Here is a 16,980-nt window from a genome sequence, read left to right on the forward strand (position 1 = left end):
CCTGCTTCGGATTCTGTGTCTCCCTCTCTCTGTGTACCCCCCCCCCCACTCTCTCTCTCTCTCTCTCTCTCTCTACCTCAAAAACAAATAAACATTTAAAAAAATTAAAAAAGATATGTCAACAGCAGCACCTACAATATATGGAAAAAAAGAAAAACAACAAATATATTTTTTTAAAGTGTGCCAGGCACTTTCTATGTAATAAAGCATTTGTTACTGACAATGATTTGTTGGATATTACTGTCCCCATGTTATAGAACACTAAGCTAAAGCTTAAAACATGTAAGTTGGTTTGTCAGGCCCCCAACCAGTATGTGTATGGTTGAGCCAGGATTGGAACTCAGGCTTATCTCTGCAGGGACTATTCAAAGACCCTTGTGAGTCCTGATACTCTTAATTTCGGGGGCCCCAGCCCATGTTCTTTCAAATATGTTCAAATCAACAGCCCGCTTCAAACAGTATTTATATATCACCAGCTCTGTTGGGTCACATTTGAAAAAGTCGAAACTGATGGCTTTAAAACAACTATAGTTTTTGAGTTTGCAGTTTTCTTCTTTTGCTTTTTGTCTTTTTCAGGGCTCGTACATTTCACATCGGATCTGTGGTACCTTACTGTCCAGACACAGGGGCCTGAGAATGAATGAGAAGATTCTATTCCTTCCACTTGGGCTGGCTGGATAAGCCTTCACAGCTTACCCAGAACTTTATCTTCAGTGGTGTATTTGCGTCATGACCAAGGTGCTCAGGCCCTGTGGTATTTCCTCTGACAGTGAGGAATGTGGTGCAAGAATGTGATTCCCTCTTGGCTAGCACAATACCTGCTGCCTGGTGCTACCCTAAAAACAAGACACACAGCAAATGTCTGTTATCTACACTAGCGGCTCATTGAGGTCGTTGGCCATTTTTAAGTAATCCTTGCAATCCAGAATGTACTATTATTGGTCAACACATAGTAATGAGCATTCCAAGAAAAAACTTATGGAAGGACCACAAAGGACGAATGAATGTGACTCAGTGACTATGATCTGGTCTCCTAGTGAGTTAATGGTGGTCCCCAACTTACAGCCTGGCACCAGTTCAATCATTTCACGCTGGATCGTGTGTGTTGTGTTGACCACATTTGTACATCAGAGTGCACTTTGCTGAATGCGGGTAGAAAGTCTTCAGAATAGTCTCACGATTCATCTGGCTGTCAAAACACGTAAGGTACATGCACGTAGATATTTTCCCCTCCATTCTTAAATATGTGTCTCTTTTCTGGTTTGAGAGCTTAACAGCTTCATATCAGCAGCTCATTCAAGATGATCCATTTGGCTATTTTTGGACTATAGGGTTTTTGTTTGTGTTTGCGTTTTTGTTTTTCTCCTCTGACTTCTTATCCTAGTAAATCATAGAAGCCCTTCCATTCACCATTCTGGTGACTTCTATACTTTCCCACTCTTCTTGCTTTGTCTTGCATATAATATATTATGTGTACATCTTTGGAGAGTTATGTCAGTGAGTGAAATGAAACAGATTAGTCACTTAATTTATAGAGAGAGGAATAAATGGAATAAATTTCAGAAAATAATAAATTACTGGTCCAAAATATTTTGCAGGTAATTCCCTTACATTATCAGAGTAACATGATGGAGTGTTTTGTTGTTTTTTGATGGCTAGGAATCTTAAAACATTGTATTGAAACATTAGCAACCGTTCATTTTCAACAATTTGAAAGACATTACTGAAAACATTTTCCTCCTCCTTCAAGATAAATGATTAGGAAAAGTCAAACCAGGCCAGCCTTGTATTAAGACTCAAATTGTTTTGTGCGTTCATTTTTGAAGTATTAATTGTTACTCGTGGAGTTATTGTTAGAGACAAAAGCAAGACAGGAGATAGTATGAGCTGGATGTGGTGTGAGGTTGGGGTATTACATGTGTGAAGTGACCAAGGCGGGGAGACAAAAATGACTTTTAAGAGTTGAGTGGCTGGGGAGCCTGGGTGGCTCAGTCGGTTAAGCATCCCGCTTCAGCTGAGGTCATGATCTCCCATTTGTGAGTTCAAGTCCTGCGTCAGATTCTGTGTCTCCCTCTCTCTCTGCCCCTGCCCCCTTCATACTCTATCTCTCTTTCTCTCAAAAATAAAAATAAAATAAAATAAAATAAAATAAAATAAATAAAATAAAGAGCTAGGTGGCTAATATTCAATTTGATGTTGTTTGGGTTGTGATCTAAGCCAACCCCACTTTCCATCTCTGAAAAACTTCAGTTAACTCTCCAACTACACTCGTCCGTGAAATATTTTAATGCTTCATTTCATGTTTGTGAAACTGAGGAGAGTCTAGGTAGATAGAATGCAGAGGAGAATAGCTTTCTTGAGAGTGTCTAAAAAGTTTCTTAATGTGGGATAATTCAATGGGATAAAGAACTAAACACCAGAGACAAACTCCACTACTAAGAATTAGTACAAATCTTGGATAGAAGTTTCAACTTCCAGAAGGTTTGGGATAGGAATTCAAGCAATATTTTGAAACTCTTAGGAGGGAGAGAGGAACCAGATAACACCTGGACTAGATATTTGTAGTAAATCAATGCTTTTCTTGTTACACACGTAATACCTTTTATAAACTTTAGGAATAAAATAGCAAAATTGTAAACATTTCTGTACACTTAAAAAAATAATTGTGGTGAACTTTTTCACACCACACACAAAAATAAACCCAAAATGAATTAAAGACCTAATGTGAGACCTGAAACCACAAAAATCTTGAAAGAGAACACAGGCAGTGATTTCTCTGACATCAGCCGTAGCCACACTTTTTGAGATGTGTCTCTTAAGGCAAGGGAGACAAAAGCAAAAACTATTAGGAGTGCTTTTGTGCAGTGAAGGAAACCATCAAAATGAAAGACAATTTATGGAATAATATATTTGCAAATAACATATCCAATAAGGGTTTAATATCCAAAACATATAAAGAACTTATACAACTTAACACCAAAACAACAACAAACAACAACAAACAACAACAACAGTATAATAATATAATTGAAAAAATAAGCATCTGGGGCGCCTGGTTGGCTCAGTCAGTTAGGCGTCCAACTTTAGCTCAGGTCATGATCTCATGGTTCATGAGTTCGAGCCCCGCGTCAGGTTCTGTGCTGACAGATCAGAGCCTGGAGCCTGCTTTGGATTCTGTGTCTCCCTCTCTCTCTGCCCCTCCCCCCCTCTCAAAAGTAAATAAATGTTAAAAAAAAATTTTAAATGAACAAAGGACCTAAATAGACATTTTTCCAAAGAAGGCATCCAGATGGCCAACAGACACATGAAAAGATGCTCAGCATCACTCATCATCAGGAAAATGCAGATTAAAACCACAGTAAGCTATCATCTTATACATATCAGAGTGGTTTAAATTAAAAAAAAAAAAAGATAAGAAATAACACGTATTGGTGAGGATGTGGGGAAAAAAGGAACCCTCGTGCACTATTGGTGAGAATGCAAACTGGTGTAGCCACTATGGAAAAACAGTATGGAGGTTCCTCACAAAGTTAAAAAGAGAAACCATGTGATCCAATGATTACCCTTCTGGATATTTACCCAAAGAAAATGGAAACACTAATTCAGAAAGCTAGATGCACCCCCATGTTTACTGCAGCATTAGTTATAATTTCCAAGACAGAAAACACAGCCCATGCATGTCCATTGATAGATACATGGATAAGGAAGATGTGAGACACACACACACACACACACACACACACACACACACACACCTGGAATACTACACAATCATAAAAAGATGTAATCTTTTTGTGATAACATGGATGGGCCTAGAAGGTATTATATTACATGAGATAAATCATATAAAGACAAATACTATAAGATTTCAGTCATAGGTGGAATCTGAAAAACAAGTGAATAAGCAGACAAACAAAAAGCAGAATCTGACCTATAAATACAGAGAATAAGCTGACAGCCAAAGAGATGGGGGGGTGGGAAGGTGGAGGGATGAAAACTGGGTGAAGGAGAGAGGGAGATACAGGCTTCCAGTTATGGGACGGCTAAGTTTCAGGAATAAAAGGCACAGTCTAGGGAATCTAGTCACTGATACTGTAATAAGGTAGTTAGGGACACTTAACGGTGAGCTTTGCACGATATAGTGATGTTTAATCACTATGTTGTACACCTGCAACTAATGTAACATTGTATGCCAAGTATACTCATAAAAAATTAGAAACCAAAATAAAAATGATACAATGCACTCAGAAAAGGCACTCAGCTAAGTTGATGAGTCCTATTTAGAAATGACAATTGAGTAACAGAGAAAAAGACTAGAGTATCAATAAAAACATTACAGAGAAGGAAAAGTAGAGGTAGAGAGGGACTTTTAATTTGGAATCTCAGATAGACTTTAAGGAGCTATGGAATGGCTCTAAAATGCAGACAAATTTTATGTGCTTGTGGGTGGATAGTATATGACATTTTAACTAATGTAGTTCCCTCCTTGCAGTTCTGCCCCATTCATTTGTTCAAGCTGTGCCATGACGGAAAATCTATATTGGTCTCTGCCCCCAGTTCCTGGCACAGAGCTCCCCAAACCCTTTAATTTCCCGGGTGATAGAGGTGTTTTTGGTTCTAATGAAGTGACTCGGGGTGGACTTCTGGATGGCTAATGGATGGGGGGCGGGCTGGTCACCCGGAAAACGAAGCCATGAGCAGAAGCTTAGAACTTTCGGTCCCCACCCCCTCTGTGTTATTCTCTAATGAAGAGAAGGTGGGTGGATGGACATGGAATTAATAATCAATCATGGCTACCTGACGAAGCATCCATAAAAATCCCAATAGTACAGGGCTCAGGGAGCTTCCTGATAGGTGAACACATCCATGTACCTACCTGAGAGGGCAATGTACTTCAACTTTATGGGGTCCTCTGCTTGGGACCCTTCCGGACCTCTCCTATGTATCTCTTTACCTGTTACTCACCTGTATCCTTATTAAATCCTTTAACTGCTAACTGCTTTAAAAAACTGGTCATATATGTATAACACAAAATTTACTGTCTTAACCATTTTTAAGTGTGCCGTTTGGTAGCATTAAGGACATTCACACGGTTATGCAATTATCACCACCATCCCTCTCCAGAACTTTTTTCATCGTCCCAAACCGAAACTCTATACACACCAAATAATAACTGCACATTCTGCCCTCTCTGGCCCTTGGCAACCACCATTCTATTTTCTGTCTCTCAACTTGACTACTCTTGGCACCTCATGTAAGTGGAATCATATAGTGTTTGTTTTTCTGTAATTGGCTTCCTTCACCCGTCATCATGTCCTCAAGGTTCATCCATGTTGCAGCATGTGTCAAAATTTTCTTCCTTTTTAAGGCTGATTATATTTCATTGTATGTATAGACCACATCTTCTTTATCCATTTATCCGTTGATGGACAGTTGGGTTGCTTCTGCCTTTTGGCCATTGTGAGTAATGCTGCTAGGAACATGGGTGTACAAATGCCTCTTTGAGACCCTGCTTTCAATCATTTTGGGTATATACATAAAAGTAGATATGATTTGCACATTTTAAATCAGGTTGTTTGGTTTTTTATTGTTGAGTTGTAGGAGTTCTTTACATCTCCTATATATTAATCCTTTTGCAGATATACTATTTGAAAATATTTCTGTTCTGTGTGTTGCCTTTTCACTGTTGATGGCATCTTTTGCTGAACACAAGTTTGTTTGTTTGTTTGTTTGTCTGTCTTTAATGTAGTCCAGTTTGTCTGTTTTTTTTTTTTTCTTTTTTTTTTTTTCTTTTCCTGGGCTTTTGGTGTCCTATCCGTGAAATTATTGCCAAATTCAATGTCATGAAGTCTTTTCCTTTAGCTCTTACATTTAGATCTTTGTGGACTTTGAGTTGATTTTTGTCTGAAGTGTAGGGTAAAATTACAATTCCATTCTTTTGGTTTTTTAAACCTGCTTAAAATATTATAAAATATTATAGCTTAAAGTATTATAAAATCTTCCTATGTATCTGTTCAAAACTCTTCTCTCAATGTTGTGTTTTATACGTACGCCTTGAACCATTCCTGCTTATATCATAGTTTTCATAATTTATAAAAAATTCATAACTTATCATGTCATAACTGATAGTTACCAAGTGAGCCAAATTCTCCCCATGAAATCTGTTTTGGAGAATTTCAATATTGTTCTAGGGGAAGATGAACCAGTGCCTTTGAATGAAATACAATTTAGAAACACTTTCTAGAATATTTATTAAAATGTGCTATTTTTAAGTGATGTACCACTGTCGATTGCCTCCTCAGCCCTTATTTCCTCCTCATAATTCTTTACAGAATCCCAGTTTTGTTCATGTGTCCTCTTGTCCCTCACATAACCCTTGCAACCTTCTCTTTTTTTCAGCTCCTGGAAAAGATCCTGATGAATCAAAGCCGGATCGTTTTAGGAATCCAGGTATAAGTCAATCATAGCATGGTTTGCCGATCATTGTTATTGGTCCAAGAATAGTTATAAGGCCTGGAATGAAATATTTCTATTTTCTCCCTGGATAAATAAAAGAGGCAAAGATTGCCTTACAACAGTGAGTTGGAGAACAAGCCGATGGGTTAAGCCAAAATCTGTCAACCACAGAAAAGAGACTTGGAAAGAACATCTGTTCCTAATGACATCATGGGGTTATTGAAGCAGTTGACCTCTAAGTTAGCCATTCCTCTGGAAGTCGTGTGAAGAGAAATTATCTGACTCTTCAAGCTAGGTTGGTTTCCTCAAAGCAGTTCAAAGCATCCCGCTTGACCTACAGGTATATTTTACTAGATTTTAATAATACATCTCTGTGAGGCAGGTAGGATAGGTATGATTATTATCATTTAAAAAATGAGAATGCAAGCAAGAAATGTGGAGATGAATTTACTGAGAGTACTAATCAAGATAAATTTTAGAAACTGCTCTGGAACCTAACTAGGTCTTTTGTGAATCCATATATATATATATATATATATATATATATATTTGTTTTGTTTTGTTTTCATGTTGCGGCCACTGGAAAAAAGACATTTAGAGTCATTCCAGCCAGGCTAAAAACAAAACAAAAGAGCAAAATCCACATCTACTTCAATATCCTAATTGTTTCTTTGTATATTCTACCAACCTGCCTCAGATTTCAAGATTTCCACTCAGTTTTTCTTTTGGATTCCAAAGGAAAGAGAGGCCGTTGGTTTTCATCTATTTCCAGACTCTATTTTTAATATATCTGATAGACCTACATTACTCAATTTATTCACATGCTGCATAAATTGAGTAATGTAGGAAGTTATCTGAAGTAAAGAAAACTTTGGTCATCTTGCATGCAGACAAGCTTTCTGCAATGCCTTGACTGCTACAGGCTGCTTATTCCTATGTAATTTGCATATTGAAATAGGTCTCATTTTTCTGGACACTTAAAAAAAATTTTTTTTAATGTTTATTTATTTCTGAGACAGAGAGAGACAGAGCATGAGTGGGGGAAGGGCAGAGAGAGAGAGGGAGACACAGAATCAGAAGCAGGCTCCAGGCTCCGAGCTGTCGGCCCAGAGCCCGACTCGGGGCTCAAATTCACAAACTGTGTGATCATGACCTGAGCCGAGGTCAGTCGCTCAACTGACTGAGCCACCTAGGCGCCCCTCATTTTTCTGGACACTTTAACAAAAACTGCCATAGGTTACTCAGAGTCAATTTGACTTATTACATTGTGTCATTGGACGTAACCCAGAAGACAGAGGAAGGGTAATGTAATGTAGGCGGGCATAGAGTCATTGGTAGCAGTAGCTCAGAGCCTAAAGCCACAGAAATCAAATTGGTATAAACGTCTCCTCCAGGATCAGAATGAGATTTTCCCTTTCAGCTCTAATCAAGTCTTTTTGGACTTCTTAATTCTGAGAAAGTTGTTTCTGTGTGTGATTTGAATCATCTTTCCAAGGTCATTCATAGGCCACCTGCTGCTCACAAAGAAGGAAATGTACTCCATGGGACAGCCAAGGTGATTCATCTGGGTGTGTACTGAGTCCAGACTAATAGAGGATCAGACCCGACTCCCATTAGAACTGGGTTTTTATTTCCTCTTTAGTACATGAACTCAAGTAGCTATTGCATTCTGTTCCAGATTTTTCTTTATAAGATGTTATCTCCTTGCTTTACAAAGTTCTTTCGAATTTTAAGGTAGGGAAGACTAGAAGTAAATATTTTAATAAACAGCCTTGCCTAAAGCTGCTTTTTGTGACAGCACACTGTGGTAAATTACAGACAGGCACGACTTCCTAAATTCTCTTTCTATAATTCCTCCTTTGCATTTGGGTGGGTTTTGTGACCGCTTGGCCAACAGAATATAATGGAAATGATGCTCTGTCAGCATCCAAGCCCAGGCCTAAGCCACTGGCAGCTTCCTGTGGCAGGCAGAATTCTAACATGTCCTCTAAAACCTTCCCCCCTAGAGTGTATGCCCTCCTCTTGATTATAAGTGGGACGTGTGTGTCTGTTGGGTATCACTCCAGTGAATATGTTACCTTATGTAGCAAAGGTGAATGGATTTGCGGATGTAATTAAGGTGCCTAATACGTTGACTTTGAGCTAATCAGAAGGAGATTATCCTGTCTAGGTCAGCCTTACTCAGGTGAGTCCTTTAAAAGAGGGCTTAGTTTTTCCAGCAAATGATGCTGGGACAACTGGATATTTACACAAAAGAATGAAGCTGAACTTCCCTTCATACTATACACAAAAATTAACTCCAGACGGATCATACACCTAAATGTGAGCATCAAATGTATAATACTCTTAGAAAACATAAGAGTACATTTTTATGAATTTGGGTGAAGCAACAATGGCTTAGATAAAACTTCAAAAGTGCAAAGGACAAAAAACAAAACAGACAAATTGTACATCATTAAAATTAAAACTTTTGTGACTCGAAGAACCCAGTCAAGAAAGTGAAAAGTCAACACATAGGAGGGAAGATATTTGCAAATTGTATATCTGGCAAAAGCCTTATGTCTGTAATATGTAAAAACCACAACACAATAATAAAAAATATACGTAACTCAACTAAAAAATGGTCAAAGACTTTGAATGGACATTTTCCCAAGGAAGTTATATAAACAGCACGTGAAAATAATGTTCAACAACACTAGTCATTAGGAAAATAAGATCAAAAGTGCAGTGAGATAATAAATACCCACTAAGATATTTAGAATAAAAACAACAGACAATAGTATTGATGAGGATAAGGAGAAATAGGAACCCTCACACATTGCTGGTGGAAACGTAAAATGGCACAGAGGCTTTGAAAATTGTCTGACAGTTCCTGGCCCAGCACTTCCATCCCTTGGTATAAAGGCAAGAGAAACGCAAACACGTATCCACAAAAACCTTCCAGATGAGTGTTCAGAGCAGCATTGTTCACAATAGCCCAAAGTAAAAGCAACCTGACTGTCCATCAATTGATGAATAGATGAATGAAATGTGCTGTGTCTATAAAGAGTAGTATTCAGCCGTAAAAAGGAATGAAGGGCTAATACAAGATACGATGCAGTTGAACCCGGAAAGCATTATGCTAATTTAAGGAGCCAGTCACAAAAAGCCACACATCAGATGATTCCATGAATATGGCCAGAAGGGTAAAATCTGTGCACAAAAATAGGTTTGTGATCGCCTAGGGCCAGAGATGGTGGGGGGGTGGGGAGTGTAGACTAACTGCTAATGCTTCTTTTGGAACAGCAACAATGTTCTAAACTCAGATTGTGCTGATAGTTGAATAAATGACAATATTAAAAACCACTGAATGACACATCTTACATGAGTGAATTGTATGAGATGTGACTGGTGCATCAATAAAGTTATTCTTTTTTAATTAATTAATTTATTTATTTTGAGAGAGAGACAGAGAAAGAGAGAGCATGTGCCAGCACGGGAGGGGAAGAGAGAGAGAGAGAATCCCAAGCAGGCTCTGTGCTAACACAGAGCCCCAACATGGGGCCCGATCTCATGAATCATGACATCATGACCTGAGCCGAAGTCGACAGTTGGACACTTAACTGACTGAGCCACTTAAGCACCCCAGCTATTCTTTTTTATTTTTTAAGTTTCAGGCCTTCCCCGAACCAAGATATATTCCCCATCAACCTTGAAGAAGCAAGTAGCCATCAGTTCCACAGCTGCAGAGAAATGGATTTTACCAACAACCATTAAACTTGGAAAAGGACCTTGGACCTCAGACGAGACTGTAGTCCTGACTGACACCCTGCCTGCAATCTTGGGAGATCCTGAGCAGAAGACCCAGCTAAGTAAGCTGTGTCTAGACTTCTGATATATAGCAATTATGAAATGATAAATGGGTGTTGTTTTAGACTGGTAAGTTTGTGGTAATTTGTTACCCCCCCAAGAGACAGCTAATATACCTCTACTTTTGGTCTCTTGGATACTTGCTTTTGGAACCTAGCTGCTGTGATGTGAGAAGCCCAGGTCGTATAGAAAGCCCTACTATGCTCACAGCCAGTAGCCAGCATCAGTTGCTAGTCACGGGAGGGTGGCACGTCGGCCACCCAAGTCAGCCGGGTTTCACCACAACTGCCAACAAGACCCCACACGGGAGCCATCCAGCTGTGCTCAGTGAATTCACAGAAATGTGAGAGACAACGGTAGCTTTAACTTTAAATTTAATTTAAAATGATTGAAATAAAGAAATCTATTTATTTAAATTTGAATTTAAATTTAAAATGTTTGTTATATAGCTATAGATTTTTTTTTTTTTTCAACGTTTTTTATTTATTTTTGGGACAGAGAGAGACAGAGTATGAACGGGGGAGGGGCAGAGAGAGAGGGAGACACAGAATCAGAAACAGGCTCCAGGCTCCGAGCCATCAGCCCAGAGCCTGACGCGGGGCTCGAACTCACGGACCGCGAGATCGTGACCTGACTGAAGTCGGACGCTTAACCAACTGCGCCACCCAGGCGCCCCTATAGCTATAGATTTTGTAAGTGCCTGTCTTAGAGGCACCTGGGTGGTGCAGTCAGTTGAGCGTCCAACTCCTGATTTTGGCTCAGGTCATGGTCCCAGAGTCGTGAGATCGAGCCCACGTTGGATCCTGTCTCTCTCTCTCTCTCTGTCTCAAAAATAAAAAAATAAAAAAATAAATAATTAAATGCCTATTTTATTCATTCAAATGGGTCTTTTATGTATTCTCTTAGTCCCAGAAGGGAAACTCTGCTTTCAGTTTTCTCTATTTTGCTCCTGGAACTCCGACTCTATTGACGGTTGACAGATGACTTCTCTTAGGAAGAGCGGAGAGACATTGTTAGATATATCTTCAATTCAACATGAAACATTTATTTTGGTGGAGTGGAGACAGGATTCCCGCTGGATTTGAAGAGAAACTATAATGAGGGCCATACTGGGGGGTGCTGTAGTTAATTCAAGAATGCCTTCTCGTTGTAGATATAAGCATAGATATAGGTATAGAATCAAATATAGTTTGATTCAGATAGAATCATAGAATCAAATATGAATAACTTGGATATATATATAGGTATAAAAAGATATTCGTATTCAGAAAGAAAAAGTGCAGACACACTGAATCTAAATTAAAAATGTATGATAAATACCATAAAAAAACACTCATTACTGTGATGTTATTAATATGGGGACATGGCAATAGCAAATGAATTCCTTATGTTTTTATAGTTCTGGCTTCTTAGTGTTCCCATACTAAACAAAAATACTGTGTAGCAACTCTTGTGCCCATATGCATTATTCATTGTGGCTAAAGCCAGTTTGTTCACGACTATGATAATTATCTAATTCTGCTTGGGAAAAGCTTTTCTCATTCCTGGAATAAAGTTTCCAACTCCAGTAAAAAGAATTTTCAAATCTTCTTGGGCAAAAGTCAATGCGTGAGCTTCAAATCTGCTTTGTTTTGTTAAAATTAGAATCAACAGTTTGAGAGAGCTACTGCTTCCTAAGGAAGTAATTGCCTTAGTCACCCTCTGGGCACTACATGGGCATTAATCTTTTCCTTTCATCAGCCTCTCTGACTCTTTCACAATTTTATAAGGTCCCCCGCAAAGCCAAATTAATAACATTTCTTTCATTAAAACTCATGAATGTGCAATTAATAACCAATGATCTTGGGAGAATGAAAGAAACAATTTTATAATTTCTGGATCATTTTGATGGGCAGATGCGTTCCATATGATATTTGAGGGAGTAGCCTCCTACCTGTGATACCTTTATTACAGACAGATTGGATGGGATGTTTATCTCCCAGATTTAATGATTGTTTTATTATTAAGTTTTATGAATGTACATAGGATTTTGTGATTTTTCAAAAAAAATTCAGTTTGAATATTTAATGATCTCTCCATTTGATTGTGTCTTTAGTATAAGTCAGTTGCAAGTCACGGTATAAGTCATTTGCAAGAAGGCAAAGATTTTGCAGCCCTTTATAAGAAATGTTCTCAAACTTTATTTTTTAAAAATCATTTTTACCATTTATGTATTGTTGAGAGACAGAGCACGAGCAAGGGAGGGGCAGAGAGGGGAGACACAGAATCGGAAGCAGGCTCCAGGCTCTGAGCTGTCAGCACACAGCCCGACGCGGGGCTCAAACCCACAAACCGTGAGATCATGACCTGAGCTGAAGTCAGATGCTTAACCACTGAGCCACCCAGGTGCCCTTCAAACTTTGATGTGTATATAAATCCCCTATGAAGCTTTTATTTGGGACTAGTTTTGGCTAGAGATAATGCGGTAACAGGAAATTTGCTTCCCAGCATAATCAAGGAAATGCATCAGAATCACCTGAAAAGATGATGAAACATGTTATTAAGCCCTTCCTCCTGATTTTGTCGTGGCTGACTTTTTCTCTCAGAGAGACCCCTGCTAAAGATGTCTTACCAGAGAGGTTGTCTTTGACCACACAACTGAAATGATCCACACATCCCTTCCCATCACCCCATGTTAACTCTTGGATGTTGTTCCTTTTAGTTGTTTAGTTTATAATTACTCTTTCCTCTCCAACCACAAGCTCTGCCAAAGCTTTATCTTATTTGCCATGATTGCTGATGAATCCCTAGCACCTACAATGGTGTCTGGCCCAAGAGCAGAGCTCAGGAATTGTGTCTTGAGTGAATAAATGTCCAACTTGCTCTTTGTTAATAAGAATGGATGGTGATGGTGACGATGATGGTGATGGTGACGATGATGGTGATGGTGATGAAACTCCAACTGGTCTTCATTAGTGGCAATCCAATGTGATCGATAATATGAAACACAAAATTGAACTGGACAATTTCTTTAGCTGAAGGGATGTGCTTGATCTGCCTTTCTAAGCCATATTTAATTCACAGTTAGGATCATTGATTTCCTTTGCTGGGCTCAACCGGCCAGGTGCATTGCAGCAGATCACAAACCAAATTTCCAATTTGACCTGTCCTCTGAATTCGGACCAAGTGCCCCATTATGACCAGAAGATGGTAGCAGGATAGTCTTGTGGATCAAAATTCAAGTATGCAAAATGTCACTCTCTTCAGTACGTTCAAGACCAAACTCAGCTCCCTGTCTTGAGCTTAGTCTTGCCACAATTACCATTAAATTCGATGATGGTGTAAAGTGAGAACTGGGGTAGGAGAGGCCACATGTGGGAATTTTTACGTGGAAAGCACTGCATACACATGACATTGTGTTTGTCAAGTGTGTGAGATTTAGAAGCAGACAGACCTGAGTTTCAATCCAGTTGTGCCACTTAACCTCTATGACCTTGGGCAAGTTAATTAGCATCTATAACCTTTGTTTATTTGTGCAATGAGTTGAACACTACCTGCGCCCGGGATCCTTTTAGAGATTAAATCAGACAGCCTCATGAAAAATGGTTAGCACAGCATCTGACACATAATAACACCTAATTATTATTGTCATCACTATTGCTTTTTTCTCATTTTCGATCAGTTCTGAGAAAATGGTTAAAATAGCTGAAGATTCGTTTTCATTTCTTTAAGTCATCCATCACTGAACTCGCCCTCTTCCAGTTGGAAATTCTTCTTTTCCCACCCTTTTTAGGTTTATTCTGTCACACTGCCAAAATATTTATGGAAAGATCTGATCGAGGTTAGTAATTCCTACGTATTATAACATCAAATCAATATGCTATTATCACTCCCTTCGCAGTTGAATTTTACCTCCTTCTACAATTCCCCAATTGTTTATATCCTTCTCCAGATGACCTTCTGTCCCAAACTGAAGGACTTAATGTCAGCAAGCCAGTAGTGGGGAGAGATTATCTTTGGCAGACAACCATATCTGTGAACACTTAGAGGGTTGGCCCTGATAGGAACTGAGAGACTCCAATATGGCAGGAGTACTAAGGCTTAGCAGTGAGCCTTATATCCCTAGTGGAATATACTAGCCCTCTTTATATCATTCATTCATTCAAATGCAAAAAATTTACTATGTAACAGCTGAGTGCAATGCTCCTTCTCAGACCAATTTCAGATCAAATAATAGAGGTCGTTACTGGGTACTTCTGAAAATAGAATACGCATGTATTCTAATATTGAGATAAACACAAGGCACTGGCTATGTTGGCTCCAGGATGCCATGAAGGGCTAGAGAGACAACGCCAGTGGGTTAAAATTGCAAAGGTACAACTATGACCCTTTGTTTTCTTTCTATACAGGCTCAACTCCTGGATCTTTAAATGAATGACATAGCATTTTTTTCAAGCAAGTACACGCTTCAGTTTTTGAAAGCTGTTTAGTTTTAATTCTCTCGGACACAGAACCATGTCTGATCAGTGAATTTCACTGTTGGAATAAATGAAATATAGCTACATGTATACGATGACATATTCTGTATGTGTATACCTACCTATTATTACCGATTCAGAGGATTGTGATACACTATAAATAGAGAAAAGATAAATAATTTTCAGGGAGAAAAACAGAATAAAGGTTGCCGGTGTCCCTACCTCAAGGCTCAATTATGTTAACATAGTTTGAAGTCTGTGCCAAATCATTTTTCATTTAACGGTGGGGTTAGGACTGTACCAGTTGTTACTTGCTCCTGCTTAGATAAACAACTATAGCCAGCACTCGAGCATGCCTTGTGCTGATCTCATCAGGCAATCATGTGTAGGTGGACTTCTTGGAGGCTTACGGTTCAAGGTCAGAAAAGTAAAAATTGTCCAAGTAATTCTCACAGATATAAAAACAACTCTTAACTGCTGTCTTCCTGTCCCATCTTTCAGCCCTTTGTCCTGTTTCATTGCAGACCTGGGTTTACGTAATCAAAATGCTTTGATCACTAGTTTTTTATGGTATATTAAAGTCTCCCAGAATTTTGGTGAACATATGCTTCCATTTCCTATTCAATTTAGACCTATGGTTTCTATTCTCACTATTCCAGATGAGGAGTTGCTTTGACACTTACACTGAATAGTCGCTCCTGTATGACTATGTGCTACAATCTGGCTGGACAGCAGAAACAGTAACAAATAAATGTAGCATGATTCCTCCCTTAAGGAACTCACAGTGCAGCCAACAAAATGGAATTTAAAATTAAAATTATATGATATTTCTTTGAAAGGGTGCTGAGCAAATTTCAAGGGACGTGCAAACTGGAAGAACCCATGGAAACTTCATGAAAGAGGTGTACTGAGTTGCCCTGCCATGAGACAAGGACAGTGGGAGGGGATTCTGGGCTAGGAGAAGGGCATGAGCAAATCAATGGGGAATGGGAGAATGAGTATCGTGTTTAAGAATGGAAGCTAGTCCAGTTGGGTATAACATAAGGCTTACAATGAAGAAATGGCAAATGGAGAGAAAGTAGACCCTTGGGTTGAAGACCATGTTAGAGTATAGAAGGCCAACAGGAGTTTTCACATGGATAAATGGTCTGATCAGATCTTCATTCTGGGGAGATAAACCCTTGTGGCAATGAGACGGATGGACTGCCCTGAAAAGACATAGACGTAAAAAGTCCATGGCAGAGACACTGCGAGTGGAGAAAAGAAGATGAGTTCCAGCATTGCTTCTGGACTAGAACTACAATGTTTGGTAACCTAATGGATAATAAGAGCAGGGAAAAACAATGAGTCAAGAATTTATTTATCTGTTGATTAAATATGAATTAAGCACCTGTGAGGTGCCAGGTACTTTGTTACACAACGGGTCTACAAGAGTTACCAAAACAAAGTCCTTGCAATCATGCAACTCAGAGCCTAGTGGAGGAGACAGAATGATCCCAAGTTTCTAGCTCAGTTTATGGACTAGATATACTCTTATGTGCTTGGAAATATGGGAAGAGATAAAAGCTTAAGGACAATGGGATTTTGAGTTTTATTTCAGACCTGGTAAGAATAAACTATCTGAAGGCCACAAGAGTGGAGATGAGTGGGAGGTCTGGCCCAGAAAAGAGAATGGAATTGATGCTCTCTATTTAAGAATCATGACTTTCAATATTAGTCATGGGAGTAAATCAAAGCATCCAAGGGGAGCAGATAGAAGAGAGTAAATGATGCGACACGGGGAAATGAGATCATATCTGAATAGAGGAAAGGAATCTAACATATGAGACTTAAAAACGTGGTAAGATAATTAAGAGGAGAGCTCTGGAGAAGAAAGCAAAGTAAAAGTTGAAAAAAAAAAGAATCAGGTACATCAGGTTTACTTAAGTTTTTCTTCTCCTTGCTTCTGGGTAAGAATGATCTCATTGGCCACAAATCACACCAAGGCTCACAGATATTTCTTCTACCCTGGATTCCATTTTGTGTGTCTTCTTCCTTTATTATAAACAGTCCTCTACTAGGAGGGGAGTATGCATAATGTAAAAACCAGACAAAATAAAACAAACAAACATTTCTAGGAACTTCCCCTTTTCTTTCTAGGAACTTACCCTAAATGAGTGGGTAGTTCTTGCTTCATAGGTGGTAAAGTTCAGTGACACACATTCAACCATGACAAACT

General features: G+C 38.9%; 1 long non-coding RNA gene across 1 annotated transcript; it reads left to right on the forward strand.

The window, feature by feature from the left end:
- Nucleotides 1–627: 627 nt before the first annotated feature.
- LOC147580720 (uncharacterized) lies at nt 628–10,362 on the forward strand. Its single transcript, XR_015250758.1, has 3 exons — nt 628–1,206; nt 6,400–6,450; nt 10,107–10,362. It is a non-coding gene; the product is annotated as an uncharacterized LOC147580720 (long non-coding RNA).
- The last annotated feature ends 6,618 nt before the right edge of the window (nt 10,363–16,980 follow it).

The sequence above is a fragment of the Puma concolor genome, chromosome B2 (genome assembly GCF_028749965.1).
Source record: "Puma concolor isolate L17-30 chromosome B2, mPumCon1.1.hap2, whole genome shotgun sequence".
In the NCBI taxonomy this organism is placed as follows: Eukaryota; Metazoa; Chordata; class Mammalia; order Carnivora; family Felidae; genus Puma; species Puma concolor.